We start from the raw sequence: 14,034 nt of genomic DNA on the forward strand, positions 1-14,034 counted from the left end.
CTATTTGATTGTTCACTGTGTTTTTCTAGGTGTGTGTGTGTGTGTGTGTGTGTGTGTGTGTGTGTGTGTGTGTGTGTATGTGTTGTGTGGAAGTGTTTGTGTGTGGGGTGGAGCAAGAATAGGTTTATTTGTTTTAAAAAAGGGAGCTTATGAGTGTAGCACATACCGTTTTAATATTATTTTAACACCTTTTTAATGAAGTAGCACATTCACTGACATTATCATTTTTTTGCTGATGATGCATTCATGTGCAGAGCATAATATTGCATTCATGCATACAGTGCTGATGTGGTCATATGCTGGTGCGTTCATGTACAGAGAGTAGTGATGTGTTCATGTTGTGGTGCGTTCACGCACTGACAGTGGTGATGTGTTAATGTCGAGGTGCGTTCATGAACAGAGAGTACTAATGTATTCATGTGGTGGTGCGTTCATGTACAGAGAGTACTGATATGTTCATGTGGTGGTGCGTTCATGTACAGAGAATGCTGATGTGTTCATGTGGTGGTGCGTTCATGTACAGCCAGTGGTGAAGCACACCCATAGGTGAACGTCCTTGCTGAGCGACGGTGAAGAGCGGTTGGTAACTCAGGCACAAGAGCTGGGAAGGAGGAAGAGGCAGAGACATAGGGAAAGAGATGCAAGGCTGAATAACACCCTGTGTGTGTGTGTGTGTGTGTGTGTGTGTGTGTGTGTGTGTGTGTGTGTGTGTGTGTGTGTGTGTGTGTGTGTGTGTGTGTGTGTGTGTTGGGGGGGGTCAATAGTGCTTGATGCAAAGCAGAATATAACAAAAAATAAGAATAATAAGACAGTGGAGGAAAAGAGAAGGATGACAGAAAAAGTGGTGTGTGTGTGTCTGTCTGTCTGTGTCTGTGTGTGCCCTTGCCCATGCACTCTGTGAATATGCATACTTGTGTATTTCTTCACATGCACAAGAATACATTTGTGTGTATGTCTATAACTGTGGGTGAGTGTGTGTGTGTGTGACATTGGTATTGTGCTGGGGCCAGTCTGTAGTTTACCCCAGCACCGGAGAGAATGTCAATGAGCTAGGGAGAGAGAGAGAGAGAGAGAGAGAGAGAGAGAGAGAGAGAAGGCAAGAACAAGAGGGAGCGGGGGAAACGGCTATTAAAAGAGGATAAAGCCAGGTTAAGGTTGGAGAGAGAAAGGGATAGAGAGTGAATTAATTAATGAAAGCTGAAGAGGAGTGGAAAGAAAGGCAGCAGAAGACGAGGTCAAAGAGAGAGAGAGAGAGATATGGAAAAGCTTAGAAGAGCAAGAACAAGATCTGAATAGAGAGGCCAGGGAGAGAGAGACAGCAAGGTTCGAAGACAGCCAGAGAGAGGGGGGGGGGGGGAGGGAGGGGGGAGAGAGAGGGAGGGAGAGAGAGAGAGAGAGAGGGGGAGAGAGGAATAGAGGGAGAGAGAGAGAATGCTGGCCAAAATAAACTTCTAGAAACAAAAGGAGGGCTGTGTTTCCACAATTCCCGTAGCAATCGAGCAAGGAGAGGGTCAGGTGGAACCTGAGCTGAGTTTTGTCCAGTGTTTTATCATGACTACATGACTAGGCTCTAGAGCAGCGTTCATTCGTGGGGTGAGTTTACAGTTCTTGGCCCATTTCAGAGTAAGGACTTTCCCTTCTTTGGATGGATTAAGGCTGGCCAGCGGCTTTCAATTACGTTGTTATTGTTGAGGATATGTCGACACTTGTGATGTCACAAAGGGATCAATCTAAAAGTGGCCGGTTCACCTGGCTGCCTCACACCTCGTTACAGGATAAGGGGGGCGGGGGGTACGATGCCGTCCAGTAAACCCGCCTGGCTCCAGTTTGATCCTATTCAAACCTGAACACAGGCCACCCCATTTCAAAGAAAGGTTGGATCTGTATCTCTGAAATCCACCAAGGAGTGTGTTTCGAAAAAAACCGAAAGAGCTCTGAATATATCTTCTATTTTATAGCACTGGCACACACTGTGTCTCCATAGCGGGGACACCACAGATGCCCCCAACAGGTGTACCGAGAGGAGGGGGTCCCAGATATAGAAAGAGAGGGGGTTCTATTTCGAGGTGCTGATGATTAATGGTGTGTGGGCATGGCGGGAACCTTATTAGAACGGTGAATAGTCCTGGTGTGTGTTGTCCTGTAGTACAGTGAGACAGAGAGGGTTCACAGGAATGTGTTTGAACCCAGTGTCTGAGAGAAGAGCGATCGGAGGGGATAGGAGGTCACATGATGCCCGACGGCAGGATTAGATCAGGTGAGGCTCAGCCAATCCCGTCGCGCCATCTCCTCAGATAATCTATCTTGTGTTCCCTAGAAGCTGGAGAATGTGACCGCACTGCGTTGTCTATGTACACATCTGTTTTATTACCCATAATGCACTCCCCCTCCCCCCCCCCCCCCCTCCCCCCGCAGTGTCAGGTGAAGTGAAACCAAAGAGAGACAACTTTAGGTCCTGCCCATGCAACTTTATTTATAATTTTATCAATAATAATTATGGAAAAGTCTGTAATAATGGTGATAGTATTTTACTCCATAGGTCGGACTCACTTTTTTTCATTGTTGCTGTGAACAATAACCACGACAACAACGGTAGCCTCCCCAGGGGGGCTCCTCTCCCCTCCCGTTGTGCTGGGCCCTTCTCGGGGTCTGCTTCATCACCTCGTCCCCCGAGCCAGCGCTGGCTCCAGCATTAATATTCATCAATACTGTTTAAATCTGGGGAGGAATTAGGTCACTGGCAACGATTGAGCACTCCCTCTTTTTCTTTCTCTCTCTCTTTCCCATTATCTATCTTTTTCTCTCTCTCTCTCTCTTTCTCTCTCTTCCTCTATCTTTCCCTTTATCTCTCTCTCTCTCTCTTCCTCCCTCTTTCCCGTTCTCTCTCTCTCTCTCTTTCTCTCTCTCTCTCTCTCTCTCTCTCTCCCTCTCTCTCTCTCTCTCTCTCTCTCATGAAGGGCTGTCGTGATAGATAAGTGTTTCATGATTTCAGGCCCGATGCCACACTTCACATTGGTTCCTATATTATAAATCACACAGCACCCGTCGCTGGGCTTATATTTAGAAGCCATGTGTTAGATCAGTGTGTCTCGTCCCCTCAAATAACACTGAGGATTCTACGATGCCATTTTGTTTCGTTCTTCATCTCTTCTTTATGGATTTATACAACGAGAGAGCTGAAGCACTAAATGTGGTGATGGACAGAACGAAGGAGAACGAAGAAGGGTATGGACAGATGAAGAAACATATAGAGAGACAGAGAGCGAGAGAGACAGAGAGAGAGCGAGACAGAGACAGAACGAGAGAGAGAGAGGCAGAGAGAGAGACAGAGACAGAGAGAGACAGAGAGAGAGAGAGACAGAGACAGAACGAGAGAGATAGAGATAGAGAGAGAGACAGAGACAGAGAGGGAGACAGAGAGAGAGACAGAGAGAGAGAGACAGAGAGAGAGTTTTTTGACGTCACAATGCAGCCACATTAAATAGGTCAGGCAGGGAAGTGGTGACGTCACCCACTGTGACCAATAATATCCAGGGGGACACAGTTCATTGAACTAGGAAAACAAGACACTTCTAAAACGAACACACACACAGTGGTACAGAATGGGCTATCCTTTCCTGGAGCTGCTAAGGAAATTCCCTTTAGTGTGACACCCTATGGAAGATGTTGTTCTTTCTTTTTTAAACATCTTTTCACCGGTCCTCTCATACTTGCCTTCATCTTCTCCCCCCCTCTCCTCTTCCCATCTCCTCCTCCCTCCTTGTTTCTGTGTTTGTCGCACTCAGAGGGCTTCCAGCAAATGGACTTGTTTCATTAGCCTCCAGCTCCCTGATTTTTTTCTTTTATTCCTAAAATAAAAAATGTACTGCTTATCAGCATCCAGCCAAGAAGTGTGTGTGTGTGTGTGTGTGTGTGTGTGTGTGTGTGTGTGTGTGTGTGTGTGTGTGTGTGTGTGTGTGTGCTTGTGTGTATGTGTGAGTGTGGAGTGTGTGTGTGTATCTTTGACCGTGACTAGGTCTCATAGATTAACACAAACCTGCGCATAGCATTTGATCCCTGGAGGCGACTGATTATGCAGATATATTTTCTGGAATTGGAAAGGTGGAATAGTACAAACATCATTATTGTCTCCTTATGTGTGTCCTTGCTGTGTGCCTGCAGTGCTTATGTATTACAAATGTCGGGAAAATGGGGAGGAAGTCAAGGGGATATGAAGAGGTCAAGTGTTCATCCAATCGCCTGTCTTCCCGTTTGTTTGTCTTTACTAGAGCAATGACCAAGATAAACATTAATGAAACTCCTTCTTGTTAATTTTCATGTTTGTCTTGTCCAACATCTAGAACTGTTCCTCTCAGTCAGCAGCTAAAATGACTCATTGTACTTACACCTCTCCTGGCTGAGGCCATTGGCAGAGCTAAATCACGCTACGCTACGCTACGCTATCTGATTTGTATTCAGTGGCCGGGCCTCCTCCAGGTCGCTTGACTGGCCGGCTGTGTGTTCAGGTCATTCCACATTCAACAGCTGAGCGTCTTGTATCAGTCCGCACAGTGAGGCCTCTGAACACACTGTTTCCTTTTTGTTATTCATCGTGACGAAGGGCCGAGACGAATCCCGGCCAGGGTGTCAGCTGAGGGGAACAAGAAAGGGTCTCGAAGGACTCCATTACAGGACGGAGGGCAAAGGAAACACAAGGAACCGGTGGTCAGGGCGTGTTGTCGGGGCGTGTTGTCGGGGACTTACTGTATGTTGTTGTGGCGATACAGAGCAAGTATAGCGGGAGGAGGAGGGAACAGCTGCTTTCTGGGTGAGGGAGAGAGAGAGAGAGGGAGAGAGACGGAGAGAGAGAGAGAGAGAGATGGAGAGAGATGGAGAGAGAGAGAGAGAGAGAGAGAGAGAGAGAGAGATGGAGAGAGAGAGAGAAATGTAGAGAGAGAGAGAGAGAGAGATGTAGAGAGAGAGAGAGAGAGAGAGAGAGAGAGAGAGAGAGAGAGAGATGTAGAGAGAGAGGTAGAGGCACACAGACAGAGAGACAGACAGAGAGAAAGAGAGAGGGACGGAGAGAGAGACAGAGTATATAGGTCAGACCAACAGGGTGTCCGGCTCCCTGGCTGTTTGTTCACCAACAGCCGAGGCGCTTAAATCAATGTTATGCTAACAGCTTTTTTTCCCCTGCATCGCCACTAGATTAAGTGACTGCCCCACCGCAAACTGGCCACTTTCACACTCTCACACGCACGCACGCACACACACACACACACACACACACACACACACACACACACTTGACTACACTTCGACACATACGCATAGAATAAACTCACACACACACACTTGACTACGCTTCGACACACACACAAAGAATAAACACACACACACACAAACCCTTGACTACACTTCAACACACACACAGAATAAACTCACACACACACACACACACACACACACACACACTTGACTACACTTCGACACACACACACACACACACAGAATAAACAAACCCACCCACGGAACACAAACACACACGTACACACACACACACACACACACACACGTTGTGTAATGTGGAAGTATTGAACAATGGACTACAAACGTCATCACTTTAATGGCACTATAACGGATTAACCCCTGTAGATTTTCCACACCGATATCAGATTAATCCAAATCTATAAAAAAGTGATTACAGGCGATTAAATGGTGTGGCACTGGGAGGGGTACTGGGGACTGGGGGGGGGGGGGGTAATGCATCTCGCACCCTGTCGTTCATTTGATGAAGGGCTTTTCTCCGCTATCATTCGTTTATTGATGGGTACGTGCAGAGACATTAATTCACAGCACAGTGAGGCGTACGAGGCCTGTCACCATGGTGATGGCTGGGCCGGAAAGGTACAAAGTAGTGTGAATGGCAACCAGGCTTACTCATGAAATATGTGCGAGGAACGTTCATAACTACAGGGGTGTCCAGACACACTGTGTACAAACGGCGTGACACGAGAAAAGGCTTAAAACCCTAATAATGATACCTAAATAATAACCTCCAGTATTTTATCATCAGCATTGTTTCCCGACTTTTTTTTTGACTACTTTGAAATCCAAGGGTGCTTGCAAACACTTGCAGTTTAAAGAACTATTCCAGAACAATCCACCAGATTGAGAAACTAAAAAATGCTCCATTTCCACTCGTCGTACTATTAAAAGCGACACACAGAATACACGCATCATGAGATCTCACTCTCCGACATCCGCCAGTATGTCTTAACCGTCATGTGGGTAAGGGTGTAGTTTGATTGGTACTGTATCGGAAGTACCGTACCGCCCCCTGTGCAGCAGCATGGTAAGCTGTTGTTGTGGTTGGCCCGGCCAGACCTGGTACCTTATCATAAAACAACAGACGGGGGGGTGTCGGGGGCCCACTGCCTGAGCTCTGCATGCGGTCCTTTAAAAAATGCTTTTATTGGAAAGAGTCTGGTGTGAATGCCCAAATGTGCGTTTACATGTAAGCCTACATGTACAACTTTGCGAAATGTGCGTCACGGAGATAGTTAGACTTTGCAGTAGAATTCTGTGGAGGCTGATCGAAGATCGTCCTGTGATCATAGTTTATCACGATGTGATTGATTGTGACTCAAAATCGTCCAATTATATCTCTATCTGGCCGAAAATTATATTTAAGTTTGGACAAAAAAAACAGTTTGTGTTAAAAAAAAATAGTTGTTAAAAAATTACAATTAAAATGCTTCAGGTTTTGCAAGTTTCGTCGCAAAGTGAGGTCGGTGTTGTGGCCCTTTGGGGACTGTGGCCTCGCCTTACATAACTGCACAGGCCCCCAGAGACGCACTGTCCTGCACACCCAGCCTGTTCATCTCCCCGTTAGTTACTCAGATCTGTGTTCATTTGGTCCCGGTTGGACTCTGTTTACAGGACCAGAACTCGTTCAACGAACTGACCCACAAAACGAGCATACGTAACTTCAATCTGGAAGATGTAGTGTGATTGACAATGTCAACACCCCAGATGTCAACACCCACTCCTTCCTGCTTTCTTTTTTCCAATTCGCATATTTAGGTGAGGGGGGGGCGTTTTCCATGAAAACGTATCCTCCCTCCTCTTCCTGGCTTTATGTTCCTTTTACTTCCACCAAATCATCGGTCTGATCATGCTTTATTGGAGTCCAACCAGACTCGTCGCTGTAACCAGAACCCCGGAATGCCAGATCGTTTAGTTCCACAAACGGGACCGCACCAACCGCAGTAAGCAGGGGTGAATAGTTTATAAAAAAATCAATATTTTAACGGAAATAATACCTCGTAATCACCTTCTGGCTTTACAAACCACTGTTTTCTCACGGTTATATGTATTTTGTTCAGCAAAATCATCAAACCACTGTGACATACACCGGGGATGTATTGACATAAAACTTGAAATCCCCCGCCTAACATTGAAATGGACGCGCCGTAACGTTTGATTGACCGTTGAATGTTTCTTTTTTTTGTTAGATTTCTGTACTCCTGGTGGAGAAAAGGAGAAACAAACACAAGAGGCAGGAGAACAGGGCGCAGCGGAAAATAAAGTGAAATAGGAAATCAGCGGGAATACTGGAACGGGCAGGTTGAAATTCCAGGGATTAAATCAAATCTTTGCTTTCTGCATTAACCTTCTAGATTCCCACATTGTTTTTCCCGGAGGATTTCTCATTCTTAATTAAAAGGTAAGTTGCGAATATCTTTGTTTTTAATAGTTGCATTCATCAACTAACAATAGACTATGTGCATGCCATAATGTCGACTGGCTGTTATATACAAGCACCCGTGCAACAGGGCAATGTAAACGACAAAGGAGAAATGTATATTTAACACAATTATACGTCAAAAAACAACTAAATAAACCACAAACGCAATATCCTCACGCTGTTAAAACAGCCGTCGTGGCGAGACTCTGACTTGAACGAGATGTGCTGCAGCTTGTGTCTAGACGGCCAATTACCAACACAAATCTATATTAACCCATACTCCTTCATAAAAACAAAGGGGTTGCGTCTTAACGTGCACCGCACACCAGCGGCGGGATGTGTGCAAGCGTGTGCTCGTCTGTGTACCTAGTGGGAGGGGTGGGTGGAGGGGTGTGTGCGTGTGTTTGTTGACGCGCACATGTGGCATGGCCCAGCGCGGTCTTTGTTCCGAGTTTCCTCTCTGCCTCCCCTGATGGACGCGTGACAACTCGATGCGATGGATTGGCACTTACCGTTGACCTTGCACGCAACTCACAGTACCCCGAGAATCCCGCCTGACCCTTTTTACATCACCCCGATCCATCCACCCCATCCTGCACTAATGATTCGTTGTTTAACCCACCCACCCACCCACCCACCGTAGGCTAGACCCGATAGAGATGGATCTTTGTTGATGTTCGTGTTTTGATGGGGGTGGGGTGGGCATATGGGGACGTTTTTATTTTATGGAGGTGGCGTTGGGGGATATCATTTTCAAGCCACGGCAAGGTCGGGGTGCCTTGCTCGCGGGGTATGTGTGTCAATGTCAAACGGGGGTGTGTCCCGCCGTCCTGCCTCGTGACGTCCCCACGGTGTGATCTGGGGGGGGGGGGGGGGGTGGTCGTTCGTCTGGCTCGAGGAAGAACCAGCCTCGCAAGGAGACGGAGGCGTGGTCGTGGACATATGCGAACAAACATGTAGACGAAATAATAAGGCAGCTTTATTTCGATGCGGCATTTGCTGGGTTAACAAAGCTAATGAAGACCAAACACACTCAAACACCCACACACACACACACTGGATCTCAATGCCCATTGTTTGTCTACAATCGTAGACCTGTGTCTGTGTGTGTGTGTGTGTGTGTGTGTGTGTGTGTGTGTGTGTGTGTGTGTGTGTGTGTGTGTGTGTGTGTGTGTGTGTGTGTGTGTGTGTCTGTTGGTGTGCCTTCACCTGACTCATAGTGTAATGGGTAACCTTGCTGAGGTTACACACACACACACACACACACACACACACACACACACACACACACACACACACACACACACACACACACACACACAGCCATACAACATATCTTTCAAGTGTTTCTGCCACCGGGTGTGGTATGTGTTGTTCCATATGGAACCATCCATACGGAAAGTCCTTAGGCTCACGACAATAAAAGCCCTCCAATAAAGGCATGCTATCATATAGAACATATGTATATAAATAGCTTTCCCTAGCTCTGTTGGCTTCAAGAGGCATTGTTATTCGTGGACGGTTGGCGTAGATTACAGGATTAAAAAAAGATGTAAACTATGATGTGGTGTGATTGTTACATTTACCCAAGCTGAGAGTGTGACGTTGGCTGTAATGGTCGAACACAACCCATCGCCCTGATTAGAAAGTGGGCATACACATGTGTCTTTATTGGGGACCTGTGTCATGATAAATACTTAACGAAACACCAGGAAAAACTAAAAACAAGTCAATTTCCACTTCTGGTGCCGTCCATGCAATTTTTTTTCTTTATCTCCCCACCGTGCTCTAGTCCAGGGTGTCATCGTTATGATCGAGCTCCAGGCCCTGTGGCATGTCCATCCCATAATTTGTAGGAGTGGGGAGGGGTCTCCAAAAATAAACGGTGTTGTTTAGCAGCGTCTGCACTCTAGGGGCCGATCTGGGTCGCTGTCAGTGTTGTTGTTTGTTGTGTGTGTGTTTGTTTGGTGGAGATCTGCCTGACTTCGGCGGATCGACGTGATGACATGGTAAAAACAACGAGAGGAAGAACACAAAAAAACTAAGTTTATTCGGGAACAGATTTACCGGTCCCTTGCTGTTTTCGGTTCCTGGAGCGTCGGAACTCATAAATGCAAAACTGTTCTTGTTACGTAAACGCTGGGTTGGGATGTCATCACATAATTGGCTACATTTCACTGGAGTCCCCCTGTGTGTGTGTGTGTGTGTGTGTGTGTGTGTGTGTGTGTGTGTGTGTGTGTGCGCGCGCGTGTGCACGCGTGTGCCTGTGCGCATTTGTGCGTGTTTGTCTGTGCGCGCGTGTGTCTGTGCATGTGTGTGTATGTTTGCGCACGTGTTTGCGTGTATGTGCGTGTGCTTGTGTGTCGACAAGCGTGTCTCCCCGATGACTGTATTGACCGGGCTGACCCCATTGCGCGCCCGTTTGTGTGTCAGTGTGTGTTTGCCAGCGTGTGTGTGGGTTGGGACGTCCTGGCGGTGGCTGATGGTGGCTCCGCTTCAAGCCGAGCTCAGTGCAGTTATGACATCGTCAGTGTATCCCGCAGTGTCCCGGTGGGTCACTGTTTGGCCAAATTACTTTCTCCATTGTCTTTTGATATAGGAGCTAAACAAACGAAGAATGTGTTTGTTAGGACTACAATGCCTTGTGTTCAAGGGGAGGTGTTTGCAGGGCTTATGCAAACTTTGATGAAATAGGACGGTTAGGCTTATAATAAATTGAATTGTATTTTTAGCCAAATAGCTCCTAAAGAAACATATCTTATCTATTTTCCAGCTAAAAATGTCCGGTTTGTCCAGTCGATCACATTGACCGACTCACAGTGACTCTATCAATATTTAGGATTAGCTCTCTCACTGTTTGCCAATACATCTAGAGGCCTCACGATTGGATGAAATCAATATCCATGTTGACTGACTGAATACAGAGTAAAAATCGATCCTACTGCGTCTCTGAACCTCTCTGGGTGGTAGTGTACCAGCAGGTGTCATGTTAATGAGCCATTAAATAACATTGCTAAAGTTATCCATTTGTGACATCACAAGTGAGTGGGGGAGTCAACTCGGACAGAAGATCTGATACCGTGGACACTCCCACATTATGATGTCACAAGGGAATAGGTTTTGAAATGGCTCATGACAACATGTCACATGTTGGCCCTTTAAGGTGAAAGTCATACACAAACACTTAATGGTAACAATTAGGTTTTGTTGGACGTTTGCAATGTTTTAAATTTTTGTTTGGATTTTGCTCGTTCAACTAATAAAGCCAGATCTGTTGACGCGCGCTGGTTAAATGGAAGAGTCTCGATAGTTTCCTTTCAGTATCCGTAAATGCGATGCGACGTTTCACTCAGAAATTGGCCTATAACTGACCTATAACAACTATTTAAGTTCTGTACGATTTGGGATTCAAAGTTTGGCGCTTTTGAGGTTGGCAGGGATCTGAATTGGAACGCGGCCGGACGCCGTGCAGACGCTCAGCCTGATGGACTCACGGATGAGCCCGGACCTGAGTGTGGTTGCGCGTCCCCCTCAGTCGACCCCCTCAGTCGTCCCCCTCAGTCGTCCCGCTGTCACATTGATTGGTATTAAATAGAGCAACGGGAGGGCTCCGGCTGTGCCGTGTTCCCTCGTGATTCGCTCGTGTTTTTAAGTCTTTTCTTTGAGGTGTCGCGTGTTTACCTCAGACAGGACTCCGCGGAGATAGGTGTTCCATTTTGGTTGTTTTGCACTGAGGCAATCCCTCACGTCCAACAGGATTCTGGGCTGGTTACGAAAGCGACTGGGGGGGGGGGGGGGGGAGGAGGGCGTGCCAACTACGCCGTTGAGTTTAGGAACCGTTAAGGTCTGTGTGAATCAGAGGTCAGTGTGCGCTTACCTGTGTGTATGTGCTTACGTGTGTGAGTGTGTGTGTGTGTGTGTGTGGGAATGAACGCGTGTGTGCATATGCATGTGCGCGAGTGTGTGAGTGCGTGTGTGTATGCGTGTGCTTGTGTGTGCATACATATAGGTGTGTGTGTGCGTGCCTACGTGCGTGTGCGTATGTGTGGGCGAGTGTACGCGTATGCCTATACGTGCGTGTGCGTGTCCGTGTGTGTGTTGTATCAGCAGTGACAGTCTCCCCGTTCCTCTGGCTCCACAGTCAGCCATTAGACGTCAGCGTCCTTTAATCGACAGCTCCTAATGAGACAGAAGTGCCTCTGGGCAGCAGCCAGGCTAGTCATACAAGGTCGCTAATTAAACCGCGCTACTGCTACTTCCTGTTAAGTCAGACGCTATCGTCGTGGCTCCTGGGGGGGGGGGGGGGCGCCGCTGCAGAGGTGAATTCGTGGGCGGCTTTATTATCGCCCTTTTATGGCTCGCTTTAATGAGAAGATAATACGCTTATTGAGAGTTGGCCAATCTCCGCCCCGCCTTAAAGGCGATAAGGGAGTTTGCCGAGGACATAAAACAGTTGTGATTGTACAATCTTTGTTGTTATTGTGGATCCGGGGTCCTTTGTGGGAAAGGGTAGAAATTAAAAGTGCCGGGACAAGTTGTATCTCCTGTAAAGAAAACGTAATTAGTTGTTGGATGATTTAACGCGGTGGAGACCTTACACACTCCTAAACCCGACTCTAAAATACACTTTCTGAAACTTTTACTTTTTTTTGTGTACGTCTCCTGGTTGATTTTTTATTTTGTATCGGTTCACTATCAAGTACAAATCATGGTCGTTCATTGGGTTAGTTATTTCATGGTTCTGGTGTTCATTGTGTTAAGTATCCCATTTGAATCCTCCTCCGTCGCTGAGCTCCGTCTCCCCAGCACGCCCCCAGTAGCTCCTGAGTGTTGGTGATGGGCGGTTGGAGACGAACACATTCTGCGGTCGCTGTCGACCCGGGCAGCCGGGCCATGCCTTCTGCACTGTGTAGGTGTGACTGTGGGATACAGGCGGACGAGCAGAGCTTCTGGGTCACTGGGCTTTGAAGCTGTACTCTGTATGTATGTACTGTGTGTTTTGTGTGTGTGTGTGTGTGTTTGTGCGTGTGTGTGTGTGGTTGTGTGCGCACTGTATGCGTGTGTGTTCGCACTGTATGTACTTTGTGCGGTGTGTGTGTGTGTGTGTGTGCTTACTGTATGTACTTTGCTTGTGTGTGTGTGTGTGTGTGTGTGTGTTTGTGTGTACATACACCACCTCTAAGCCTACAGAGATTAAGGGCCTCTGGTGTTGCTGTGCATTTATTGCTGCCTTGAATTAGATGTCCCTACCAGGACTCACCACATGAATAGGGCTTCGACATCAGCACCAAATATACCGTAGCCAAGGCTAAGACAAATGTGTTTACCACGCCTCGGATGAGATACTAATGGCAAACAATTTCACGATTAATAACTAAACAAGGAGAAAGGAGGTGCTAGGTATAGCATGAGGAGAAAGGAGGTGCTAGGTATAGCATGAGGAGAAAGGAGTACCACTAGTAGGTAAAGCATGAGGAGAAAGGAGGTGCCAGGCAAGGGCGTAGGAACCGGGGGGCACGGAGGGGACATGTCCCCTCCAATATTGGAGACAGGCGCATTTGTCCCACCTAAAAATTATACCGGGGGAGAAAAGTATTTTATTTTATTTTGAAAGCGCAACACAGCGTCTTGTCACCGCTTCTTATTCTAAAAAACTGGATGATTGAGCGTGCAATTAAATAATTGATTTGATATTTATCAGTTCATTACTGCCATTCAAAATGTGTTTTCCTTTACATTTACAAATGTATCTTTTTAGTAGAATAAAATATATTTGTGAATTTTTACAGTGTAGTTAATTTATGACATATTTCTGTTCAAACCATTAACGGAACTGTCAGGTTTCCGATATGTGTCCCCTCCAATGTTAAACTCATTCCTACGCCCCTTGGCAGGTATAGCGCGAGGAGAAAGGAGGTGCTAGGTATAGCGCGAGGAGAAAGGAGGTGCTAGGTATAGCGCGAGGAGAAAGGAGGTGCCAGGTATAGCGCGAGGAGAAGGAGGTGCCAGGTATAGCGTGAGAAGAAAGGAGGTGCCAGGTATAGCACGAGGAGAAAGGAGGTGCTAGGTATAGCGCGAGGAGAAAGGAGGTGCCAGGTATAGCACGAGGAGAAAGGAGGTGCCAGGTATAGAATGAGGAGAAAGGAGGTGCTAGGTATAGCGCGAGGAGAAGGAGGTGCTAGGTATAGCGCGAGGAGAAGGAGGTGCCAGGTATAGCATGAGGAGAAAGGAGGTGCCAGGTATAGCGCGAGGAGAAGGAGGTGCTAGGTATAGCATGAGGAGAAGGAGGTGCCAGGTATAGCACG

The 14,034-nt window shown here is 47.1% G+C and overlaps 1 protein-coding gene across 1 annotated transcript in view; it reads left to right on the forward strand.

The window, feature by feature from the left end:
* Nucleotides 1–7,174: 7,174 nt before the first annotated feature.
* Nucleotides 7,175–14,034, forward strand: part of ndrg2 (NDRG family member 2) — a 20,770-nt gene continuing 13,910 nt past the window's right edge. Inside the window, 2 exon segments of the mRNA XM_079758287.1 lie at nt 7,175–7,250; nt 7,497–7,708. The gene's annotated coding sequence lies outside the window, so the exon portion shown is untranslated.

This window comes from Pollachius pollachius (genome assembly GCF_949987615.1).
Source record: "Pollachius pollachius genome assembly, chromosome: 20".
In the NCBI taxonomy this organism is placed as follows: domain Eukaryota; kingdom Metazoa; phylum Chordata; class Actinopteri; order Gadiformes; family Gadidae; genus Pollachius; species Pollachius pollachius.